The sequence below is a fragment of the Lissotriton helveticus genome, chromosome 5_1 (genome assembly GCF_964261635.1).
Source record: "Lissotriton helveticus chromosome 5_1, aLisHel1.1, whole genome shotgun sequence".
In the NCBI taxonomy this organism is placed as follows: Eukaryota; Metazoa; Chordata; class Amphibia; order Caudata; family Salamandridae; genus Lissotriton; species Lissotriton helveticus.
In genome coordinates, this window is record NC_136065.1 from 1337600110 (window position 1) to 1337612913 (window position 12804).

Here is a 12804-nt window from a genome sequence, read left to right on the forward strand (position 1 = left end):
ATAAGAACACATGTGCCCCCACATCAATATCAGACTTCATTGAAGGTTCATAAGTATAAAGCATTAGTCTGTCCCTACACTATCACTAAGGTGACATCCCTACTTATCCCCAGGCAAGTCAGGAAAAGGTGTCAGCGTGTGAAGACTTCCAAAGAAGTGCACTCACACTTATTTATTTATTTATTTATTTATAGCAATTTTTAAAGCGCAAACAAATACCCATAAGGGTGTCTCGGCGCTAAATTCACAGAACTCACTAGGAGTTGTTCAGGGGAGTTAGGAGGAGGATAGCGATGTCTGAGACAGGGGGTTAGGAGGAGGAGAATAGCCATGTCTTGAGGTTTTTACGAAATTTTAGAAGCGTGGGGGCAGTTTTGATGTGGAGAGGTAGAGTGTTCCACAATTTGGCCGTGGCAATAGTGAATCGTCTGTCTCCCCAATTGACCCTCCTTGTTCGATGGACTTTCAACAGAGAGGCTGAAGATGACCGTAGAATCCTATGTTGTTCAGGTGGACGGAGAGATTCTTTTAAAAACGGTGGTCCTGTGTTGTTCAGGGTCTTATAAGCTATACACATAGCTTTAAATTTGATTCGGCTCCTGATGGGGAGCCAGTGGAGTTTTCTGATATATGGGGAAACGGATGAGAATTTAGGGATAGACAGTAGCGTTCTGGCTGCAGCATTTTGTACTGTTTGTAATTTATTGAGAACTCCTTCCTGCGCATTCAAGAGAAGTGAATTGCAGTAATCGGTTCTCGAGAACACTAATGTGCTGATGAGAGTTTTTCCTGCTGATTTTGGAAGGTAAGGAAGCAATTTTTTTATTTTTTTGAGGGTATAGAAGGCAGATGAGACAGCGGCGTTGGCATGGTGGTGAAACGTCAGCTTGTTGTCAAAGATGACTCCCAAGTTGCGGACCTTTGCCACCGGCTGGGGTGGGGGCCCCAACTGAGGTGGCCACCACTGAGGAGACCATGCTGGGCGCAAGCTCCCGAATGTCATCACCTCCGTTTTATCAGAGTTAAGCTTGAGGCAATTTGATGACATCCAGGAGCTTATCGCCTTCATTCCCTCCTGGAAGTTAGCTGCTATGGATGTTCCATTATTATGTACCGATAATACAAGTTGGGTATCATCGGCGTAGGTAGTGAGGGCAATTCCATAAGATTTTATCACCCTCGCCAAGTCCGACGCATAGATATTAAACAGCGTCGGGCTTAGCGAGGAGCCCTGGGGAACACCGCAAGGGAGGGAGAAAGTGTGGGAGGTGAAATTGCCCATCTTGATGGTCTGAGGGCGGTTAGCTAGGAATGAGGCGATCAGATCTTTAGCTTTGCCTCTTATTCCAAAAGCTGAGACACGGTCGATCAGAGTGACATGATCGACCGTGTCAAAAGCAGCCGAGAGGTCCAAAAGTATTAGGACTGCTGCTCCTCCCATGTCCATGGTAGCTCTAATTTCGTCTGCGGCCTTTAATAGTGCAGTCTCCGTCCCATGACCCTTTCTAAAACCATACTGGGTATCATCAAGAAGATTGTTATCATTGATGAATTTGGAAAGCTGGATGTTGATAGACTTTTCAAAAATTTTGGCTGGAAAGGGGAGACAAGCGATGGGTCTGTAGCTAGCTGGAAGCTGAGGGTCCAGAGTAGGCTTCTTTAGAAGGGGCTTGATAATAGCTTCCTTCCAGACTGAAGGATATACGCCAGTTACAAACATGGCGTTGCAGATAGTGGTCAAAGCTGGGGAGATTGCACCCGGGATGCGATTTAAAATAGCTGGAGGGCAAGGGTCAAGAGGGGAACCGGATTTGATGCTGGATACCAAGCGATGAATATGACCCTGATCAACAGCATCAAAGGATAATAGGGAGGGCAGGGTATTAGTAGGGGGTTCTTCGGAGAGGGGAGGGGGAACGGAATTCGTAAAGGTGATGAAGATGGATCTGACTTTTTCCTCAAAGTAGTTGGCCAGGGCATCCACTAATGATTGAGAGCCTTCTAGGCGAGGTGCCGGGGGGTTAGACAAAGTGTTGACCACCCTATAGAGTTCTCCTGCTGAGTTTTGTGCTTGCTCGATTTGAGAGGTATAATAGCGGCTTTTTTCAGCAACTATAAGTCCTTTATAGATGGCCAGGGCATTTTTGTAGGTCATTTTGTCTGCAGGACTATAGTTGCGTCGCCAGTGCCTTTCAAGATTCCTGCAGTGTTGTTTCTGCGTCCGAAGGGTTTCATTAAACCATGGTGCTGATGGTGTTTTCCTATTTCGAGAGGAGGTTTTGATAGGGGCTAGTTTATTACAGGCCAGATTTAGGTTCCTCAAGTAGGTGGAAGACGCTATGATGGGGTCATTCTCTTCAGAAATGACACTGTATGGGTCAAGTAGCCTAAGGCTACAGAGCTCATTCTAAGATGCTCCTTCCCTTTCCATCGATCTCCTCTCTTCTCCTAACTCAACCCCCTGGGCACTATACCAAATTCCAACACAAAAATCATAAAACGCACCCATTACGCATCATCTGATCGCCTTATCCCACTGGGCACTTCCTCATAGGTGTATTTCCACGCAGTGTTGATACTCCAAGCTCCTGGCTCGATGACCTTGATTCCCAAACCTTCTCCAGTGAGAAAGAACACCGTCTCACATTTTCAGCACTCCTTGTACAAATGTATCCTCTCCTCCCTATGCCTAACTCCTAAAACAAAAGCATCATTCTAACTAACAAAGGCAAATTTCTCCACCTGCAATGGAAACGTGAGAAAAGAACACATTCAACATTCACATGAAATTCAACTCTTTAAATCTCTAATACCAGAGCTTCCAGGGAGAATGCATTTCAGGCCTACAGAAATCAGCCAACATAAGAAAATAGGACATAGGCCTCATAAAACTACAGATAAATGATCATTTTTGCTGAGCATTTTTAAGTCCATGTTGTATGAGCACATCAAATACATGTAAAAGTGTGAGCATCCTACACAAATTCTGCATGTTAATGTTTTCAATTAACATGTATATTGCAACATTAATTTCTTCATGTTTATATGAAAAATATACCTAGCACATCACCTATCACATTATTACAGAACACATTTTATTGTCCCATGTTAATATGACAAAAGAATACATATAGGTGCAAACTACTAGTGAGTATGATGCACCCCTACAAATAAAAGAACATAATCGCGCTCTATCTAAACACTAAGAGTGCCAAGGCACAAGAAGCAAGATGGACCAGGACCAGTCTAGGAGGTTGATGGTGAGGAGAACCAGGACAAGGTGATAAGGAATAAGAGGACCACAAAGGAGCAAGGCCAGATGGGCCAAGACTGTGGGAACGAGGAAGGACCATGATGGCCAAAAGGAAAAGTTTATGATAACAAGCACAATAGGACCAGAAGGACCAGGAACACCACGACTAAGGACACCAAAACTAAAATAGCAGGTATAAAGCTTTATTTATGTCCGACGGTGCCCTCGTGGTTGGTAGTTCTAGCTGCAAAAGAATGACATTGAAAGCGACTATCCAATAGTTCATGACACATTACGGCAGGAAAGCAACAGGCTGTAGACGTTATGTCACTGAACAGACTTCTTGCCTCCTTCAAGAGTCTCCTTAGCTCCATTTTGGGGCTGGATCTGGTAATGCCAGGAACTCTAAGAGCAACAGGATTAAAATAAATTGTTTTCTTATAGGAACTTTCTATTTACCCAGTGCTGGTCAAATAGTACAGAATTCTTCTATTAACCCAGAAGCTGGCAAAATAGTACCTTATCTCCGCTGTTTAGCTGGCCATACACTAAGTAGTAGAGATAATGTACAATTTGACCAGTGGCCAGATAAATAGTGTGAAGGAAGTCTTCATTTAGCCGGCCATGGTAGTGTGGTGGCCATCTTTCAATGGGGATGCAACATATGTGAAGCATTTGAAAGTAAGTGCATATACATATGTACAATAGTTTGTACAACGGTAAGTGCATGAATTAACCCCTTGCAAGCGTTGGACGGCCCCCGGCTGCCGGACACCTCGGTGGGCGTGAACGTCGAACAGCCGGGGGCCCTCTGATCTGTGCACACGTGGAATTTTGCCTCACGGCGGCATAATTCAGGCCATGCCCAAGGGGTTACAGTAAGCTGTTTACAAATGAAGAACAGGTAAAATCAATTTTGAATAATAATATTTATGTAACCTTAATATTCAAACAAGTGCAAAAAAAGCTCAGTCTGATTTTAAAGCATGTTACATAAATGTTTTATCCAAACATTAGAATACATTGTTTTATTTTTAGTGTTCATGATGCTCCTTTTAAGGATTTTTTAGGGCTGGGTTATTTTTGGGCTTTTTATGGAAGAAGGCTTTATGCTAGCCTTAACATTCGGTTTAAGTGGGATTGTGCTTGATTTGTATTTCTAATCTGGCAACACAGCAGCAGTCATCAAAGCAGCAAACAGGTGATAACGCCAATTTCTCACTTTTTCTTATTAATATAAAAAAAATCCACAATTAACTGGATCTTTCTATCTGCTAAGAGGTGTAAAGGGGAGAAAGACCATCTCACTTGAGATTTTCGTATATGACCAAAATAATCCAGACTCCAAGGACCACTGACTACGAAATGATTTCCAGAATGTATTGCAAAGTCAAAAATAGCTGAACATACAAGCACCTCAGCACGAGGTTAAGGAAATAAACGGGCACTAGTACAAACATAATCCTACGCAGAAGTCTCATCCGACTCAGAATAAGGATAGTCAGTTCTAAAAGCATCAGACACACAATGATTGCTCCAATCTGCAATATACTGCTCATTAACTTAAAAAGGAAAGATGATTAATCTGTCCCTACACTATCGCTAAAGTGACATCCCTACTTAGCATTTGTCCCAGGCAACAGAGTAAAAGGTGTCAGCAGTGAGGACTTCCTCCGAAGTACACTCACTTGAGCTCGTTCTAAGATGCACTTTCTCCTATCCTGCCCTTTCCCAGTCTCTCTTCCTCTCGTTCTGACTCTCCTCCCTTGGGGCACTGTCCCTAATACAAAATCACAAAAGAGTGGCACACTCCTTGGGCAAACCCTTCGGACAGGTCTTCTTTGCATACTTTTCCATCGCCTCTCCGTCTTCATTCAGAAACCGTTGGTGTCCTTGAGTCCCAGGCACCTTCTCCGCCGAAAGTATCATATCTACATTCCCGTACATTCCCATGGCGGCTTCTCCCACTATCCTAACTCCTGAAACAAAGGGTTATTCTCCCTAACGAGATGTATTTACTTGCACCTGCAAAAAGAACTATGTGAACAGAACAGCCTTGCACGCACACAAAATCCATTAACTACAATCGACTAAGAAGAGCCTTTCCAAGGAAAAATACTTTTCAAGCCTACGCTATTCAGCTAGCATAAGAAGTCAAAGACAGGCCTTCTCATTGCAAAGCATAGGAAATCAAATAGGCCTTTACACGTTTACACATATATTTCTAAAATCACTTTATAAGCACTGACTTCATTACTCTGCATACATAATAAGCAAAACTACACGTGCAGACTTTAATAGGCTACACGTTTAAATCTAATGCATCACTTTACGCGTGAACTAATTCATTGTGCATCATCTAAAACACATTTTTGATTAAACACATTAATCTGCATGAATGACACAGTTACATTTCTATTCACTCTAATATATACTGTTTTTAGTACCACATTTCTAATGCCTACGAGTTAATACATTCCTTTTGGGTGCTGACTATCTGTGATTATGATGCACCCGTACAGATTTCAGAACATGATTGCGCTCTATCACAGGGAATGCAAAAATGAGGTGGTATCTGAGTCCCAGAGGGAGGGACACATACAGTAGGGAATTGGTGTTTAGGGGCATGAGGTGAATCGAGTGAGACAGTGTACTGGGGCTTTTGTAGAAAGGGAAAGGGAAAGAGAAAGTAGGAGACAGGTAAGTAATCCATCTGGGTAATTCACAGGAGGAGGTCATTTTACTGCCTGTGAATAGACACACTTTTCAATATTATTCACCCAGCAGAGTAGGTTTACGGCATTGATGCGATGCTTATTGGTCCCATCAAGAGTGGCACCTTCAGCCACACTGTCATTTTAATCACCTGCACAATGCATCATGGGAAAAGTAATTTAGATTTTAAAAATGTTAAGCAGTGTAAGGTTCTGTTTCTACTGGGCCCTCATTTCTGTACGTGACAGTAATTTTCTCATCAAAAGACATCTGGAAGTAAAAAAAGAAAATATTTGTGACAGGCTGGAGATTGTACCTGACTAAAGTCACTGTGGATGGGTGCTGGGGAAAGAAGCAGTAGAAGGAGGAGGGTGAAAAGTCAGAGAATAAGGGCAAAGAGGTAAACAACTAGAAAGGCTAGGACATCCAGAGTGGTGAGGACCAGAACAAGAAGAACCAGGCCCAAGGAGATCTAATCTATGGGGACCAGGGGTACCAATGCCAGAGGGGACTAGGAACAAATAGGCGAAGAGGAACAGGATTATGAATAACAGTACTAGGGTTACTGGGGCCAGGGTTAGAAGGCTCAGTAGGGCCAGGAGGATGCGAACAGGAGGATCTCACCCCAGTGGAGAAAGGCCTGAAGGAACAGAAGGACCAGAGGTCGAAGGAACAGAATGCGCCAGACCATAATGACAAGGAGGGCTATGAGGTCTCATGCGCACCGACCAGGACCAGAGGGACAAAGACAACACGAGTGAGGAGTAGCAGACCCAAACAGACAGAGCAGTGACAACCAGTACCAGGAGACCAATGGAGAGGACCAGTGACATGAGGGCCAAAGCCACAGACATAGGACCAAGGAGGAATAAGCAGCCAGAAGCAATAGGATCAGGACTAAGAAGACCACAACCAGAACTGGCATGGTATCCGGACCTGGAGACCCAAGATCAGAATGACCAGGGGTTATAAAGGACAAAGAAATCTAGGCCCAGTGGGACCAGGATCAGAAGGCCAAGAAGTGTCAGACTCAGGGGGGATTCTAACCAGGGTGACAAGAACTACATCAGCCAAGATGGCCCACAACATAGGAAGTAGGAGGACAAGTGCGAGAGGGATGAGGAAGAACAGACCCAATTGGACCACTACTATGAGAACCATGATATAGGGGCCCATGGTCAGATAAACGAGAACAAAGTAGAATAGGCAAACCTGGGGGACTAGTATGGGATAGGAGGGCCGAGGACTAAGAAGAGTAGGGAAAACAATGCCAGTGAAACTAACACCAGAAGACCCAATACATGAGAGCCAGAAAAAGGAGTTCCAGAAGTAAGACCAGAACTACATGGACAAAGGTGACCAGGATCAGAAGGATTGGAAACAAGCAAACAAAGGGGTCTAGATAAACCAGGGGAGCAATATGGGAGGACTGATGGACGAGAATTAGGGTGAGGAGGAGGAAAAGGTCAAAGTCCGGGAGCCCGTGAAACAAGAGACCCAGGATCCAAACGGCTAGGAGTAAGAGTACATGGGAATGATGACTACTCAAACCAGGACCAAAAAGTACAGGGCCAGGATGTTCTTAGACTAGCACAAACCGGAGGTATTGGGACATCAGAACTAAGAAAGGCTAGGATGATCTGTGACAGGACAGGTTATTGCGTGGCCATGCCGCAAGGAGCAGGATTATGAGGGCCAGGAAGACATCAGGACCTGAAGGGCAGTGGCCAGTATGTCCTGAGGGAAGGAGTGCCAGGGGCACCCAGAAGACCATAGCAAGCAGACTAGGTAAACTAAAAGGATCATGACCAGGAGGACTGGAAACAAGGCTAAGCAGGTCGGTTTACCAAGAGCGATAGAACAATCATTATAAGTAGCAGGAAGAGGAGGACCTGAGGTATGAAGGCCAACCATCATCTGAACATCAAGTGGAATGGACAGTGGTGGGCAGGAGGACTAGAACCAAAATGGCCAGGCTCGGGATGATCTGAACAAGGAGAACCTGGATTAATGGCTGCAATACCGGCAGGAATAAATAGACAAGGAACAGATCCAGGAGAACAAGGACAACCCAAACCAGGAGGCTGATGGGGCAGGGTTTCCTATTTCCAGTATACTCTGGAACCCTCAGTCAATGGACCGTTGGTGCCTGCTTAGAAGTGTAGACGGGAGAATTAGCTTGTCACACCAGGTTCACAAACGCAATGATTCATAACTCCAAAGAACCACAGACTCCAAGTTCTAGGTTAATGGATTTATTACAAAGCCAAAAATAACTAGACAAACCTACGTGCGATATTCAGTCTTTGGATCATGAAAGGAATGACAAATACCAAAATAAGAACACATGTGCCCCCACATCAATATCAGACTTCATTGAAGGTTCATAAGTATAAAGCATTAGTCTGTCCCTACACTATCACTAAGGTGACATCCCTACTTATCCCCAGGCAAGTCAGGAAAAGGTGTCAGCGTGTGAAGACTTCCAAAGAAGTGCACTCACACTGTATGGGTCAAGTAGCCTAAGGCTACATAGCTCATTCTAAGATGCTCCTTCCCTTTCCATCGATCTCCTCTCTTCTCCTAACTCAACCCCCTGGGCACTATACCAAATTCCAACACAAAAATCATAAAACGCACCCATTACGCATCATCTGATCGCCTTATCCCACTGGGCACTTCCTCATAGGTGAATTTCCACGCAGTGTTGATACTCCGAGCTCCTGGCTCGATGACCTTGATTCCCAAACCTTCTCCAGTGAGAAAGAACACCGTCTCACATTTTCAGCACTCCTTGTACAAATGTATCCTCTCCTCCCTATGCCTAACTCCTAAAACAAAAGCATCATTCTAACTAACAAAGGCAAATTTCTCCACCTGCAATGGAAACGTGAGAAAAGAACACATTCAACATTCACATGAAATTCAACTCTTTAAATCTCTAATACTAGAGCTTCCAGGGAGAATGCATTTCAGGCCTACAGAAATCAGCCAACATAAGAAAATAGGACATAGGCCTCATAAAACTACAGATAAATGATCATTTTTGCTGAGCATTTTTAAGTCCATGTTGTATGAGCACATCAAATACATGTAAAAGTGTGAGCATCCTACACAAATTCTGCATGTTAATGTTTTCAATTAACATGTATATTGCAACATTAATTTCTTCATGTTTATATGAAAAATATACCTAGCACATCACCTTTCACATTATTACAGAACACATTTTATTGTCCCATGTTAATATGACAAAAGAATACATGTAGGTGCAAACTACTAGTGAGTATGATGCACCCCTACAAATAAAAGAACATAATCGCGCTCTATCTAAACACTAAGAGTGCCAAGGCACAAGAAGCAAGATGGACCAGGACCAGTCTAGGAGGTTGATGGTGAGGAGAACCAGGACAAGGTGATAAGGAATAAGAGGACCACAAAGGAGCAAGGCCAGATGGGCCAAGACTGTGGGAACGAGGAAGGACCATGATGGCCAAAAGGAAAAGTTTATGATAACAAGCACAATAGGACCAGAAGGACCAGGAACACCACGACTAAGGACACCAAAACTAAAATAGCAGGTGGGCCAGGTCCAGGAGAAGTAGGTTCAGGGAACCAAACCTATAAGGAACAGGACCAAGAGGATCAGGGACAATAGCCACAGAATCTTGACCAGGAGTGCCAGATAACTGATACCAAGGACACAAGCAGCCAGAGTCAGAAGGAAACGTTCTAAGAGGACCAGGAACCGAAGGACTAAGGGGTCCAAAGAGATTAGAGAAAAGAGGACCAGGACCTTAAGTATCAGTACCAGGAGGACCAGGGTGAAGAGGAAAAGAAGGACAAGGTGATCACAGCCTGGAGCTCCAGGATGCAGAGCTAGCAACAGGATGGCCAAGAAGATGAACAATAGGGTGGCCAGACCCATGAGGACCACATAAAGGAATACCATGATGAGTTTGTGTCGCAGCATAAGGACAAACATCAGGAAGATCAGAGCCAAGATAATCAGGCCCAGCCGCAGAAAGACTAGATCCAGTCCAAAGGACCAGAGGCCAGAATAAGCAAGGAAGAAGAGGGAGCCAGTACGAAGAATACCAGGAGGACCAGGGCCACCAGGACTAGGCCCAGAGCAAGGAGCATTACAAGGATCAGTACCACAAGGACCAGGAAGAGGCTTACGAGTGCCGGGGGCTATAATCATACAACCAGGACCCAGTACCAAGTGGAGCAGAAAGACCACGACCCGGGGGTAACAGGACCAGGGTAAGGGAGATCAAGAGGACCAGAACAGTCAGAGCCAGGAAGACAAAGGGGGCTAGACTTGGCTGTCAAGGAGAACCAGGACCAAAATGAAGAGACTCAGAAGGACCCAAACAAAAAGAACCAGGACCAAGAGGGATCAGACCATTGGGTGCAGTGCCAAAAAGACCGTGAGGACAAGGCAAAGGGCCAAGAGAACTTGGATGATCCAAAGCAGGAAGACCAGAGCTAAGAGGGAAAGGCCTAAGAGGACAAGACACCAGAGTCCAGGTAGACCAAAAGGAACAGCAGGACTCAGAACTGATGTACTTGGAATCAGATGAGTGAAGTGAGAAGGACGAGGATCAAGAGGATCAAGAAAGAAAAGAAAGAGCTAGGAGCAGAGGCCCTGAAAGGCCCACGATGGCCAGAAGGAGCAGAACCAAGAGGATTAGTTATACAAATACTCAAACAAGGAGGACCAGAAGTAAAAGGATCAAGTCTAGTGGGCACAAAATCAGAAAGAGGACCGTGAGGGCCAGGAATAGGAAGACAATCGCTAGGCAAACCAGATTGAGAGTGAGGAAGAATAGCAGAACAGGACCTGAACAATAAAGAGGAGATGGCCAGGCAACAAGAGCCAGCAGGGCAAGAGCTAAGAGGTCCAGGGCACTGAGGATCAGTGGAATCCCAACCAAGTGGGAAAGGAATCTCAATTCACAGAGGCCCAGAGTATCAGGACTTGGCATACTAGAACAAGCAGGACCAGGATGAGGCGGAAAAGGAGGACTAGGACCACAACCAGGAACACCATGATGACTAAGCTGGGTAGTTAGGAACATGATGATCTGAACAAGGAGGATCAGGAGAAAATGGACAAGTTAGTCCAAGATGGTAACAGGCAGGAAGACCATGGGCAGGAGTATTATGACATGTTGGAGGAGGACCACAAGAACTAGTCTGGTTAGGAGTAGTTGGACTAGGGCCATTAATACCAGAAACCAGATGGAGAAGGATTTTTTTGAAAGTTCATTAGCACAGTCTTTAACTTCTTTTGGGAATAATTCTCCAAGCGTTTAGATTTTTTTCAAATTGTTATTTATTCTAGGCAACTTTCAAGTCATTTTTTGGCAGACCCAGCCAATGAGTTAAACTCCTCATATGAACTTCATCAGGGCCTAAAACAATTACGTATATACACAATCAGTACTTTAATTAGGTTAAAAATGTGGCACGTTTCTTCTATTTAGTTTTATAAACTTTTACCATTCTTCAATTTTTTTGTACCTTTTTTAACTTTAACATATAATATATACACTGGCATGTCTCTTATACACCTGCTTGAAACCACAATCCGAACAAGCCCTGTTATGTCTGTTAAACCCACATTTTCCACAGATTTCTGTGAAACGATCACATTACATGCACATCATAACCCAATCCTTCCCTTGTGGTCTAGGTGATCGCAGCTACATAATAAGTGCTTGTTTCTTTCCTTCAACTCTCGTTGCGCTATTTTTCTTAGTGTGTATACTATATACCAAAGGACCAAACGATTCCTTTTCAAAGGATATTTTTACATCTCTTCAGTTCTCATCAATTCGAATCCATGATCACACTATTAACAAGAATATAAAAAACATATTGTTCCAGGATATGTATAAAAACAAATCAAGCTTTACTTACAAAGGCAAAATGTCTACCACTTTAACCACAAACTGGCATCTTGAATGTCCTTACCTGTGGCCGCTGTTTGTGCTTGTCTGGCTCTGTGTCTGCCCCCAGCTACCCCGGCCTCAGTTTGCCCCCACTAAGGTCATCATTTACAGTATATACAAAGAACAGTATTTACAAGGTAGAATTCTATGCCTCTTTCACACTGAGAATCTTCCATTTGTTTTCCCCTTTCCTTTGCTTTTTTCACTACCTCTAAGAATGAGTGGTGTTAGGTATAAATAGAGAGCAATGTTTGACTCTACTGTGACTCCAGGGCTACATATTTCAAATTGATATTTCTTCTGTATTCAGCATTTAGAGATGTAACTTCTCATGTGTTTTTCAATAAAAATCTGTTAAACATAAAGAGATTGTGGCGTCTGTACAAGAAAAAGGAACATTGAAATTGGTAGGTGAAGCAGGTGTAGTGTAATGCCTGGTCCTTCAGTGTGGTAAAAAACTCATGCAGACCTTGCAGTGTCAGTGTCTGGAACTTAAAGGTTGGATGATATTTCCTCTTTGGTGGCTTGATTTTACAGACTGCTGATACAGAGAGCTGTGGTCTTACATGTGACTTACACTCTATAACGACAGTGAAATTGAAAGACTAGCCCAGACTTTATGAAATTGAAAGACTAGCCCAGACTTTGCAGATCATGATCGCCTGGAGCTGGCGCATACCTTGGCATGTTCTGTTATATATTATATGCGTGTACCCCTCACATAAAACAGGGAGAGTCATAATACCAAATTGAAAACACGAAAGCTCCGGTTGTTCAGTTAGATCTGCCCTTGGATTTAAAGCCAACCAACATATAGCATGTCCTGACCTCTACCTTTATTTAAAGAACAATTTTAAAAAATCTGTAAGTTGAGTG

General features: G+C 43.8%; 1 protein-coding gene across 2 annotated transcripts in view; it reads left to right on the top strand.

The window, feature by feature from the left end:
* CACNA1S (calcium voltage-gated channel subunit alpha1 S) overlaps window positions 1-12804 on the top strand; it is a 488710-nt gene that overhangs the window by 111649 nt on the left and 364257 nt on the right. The window lies entirely within an intron of this gene.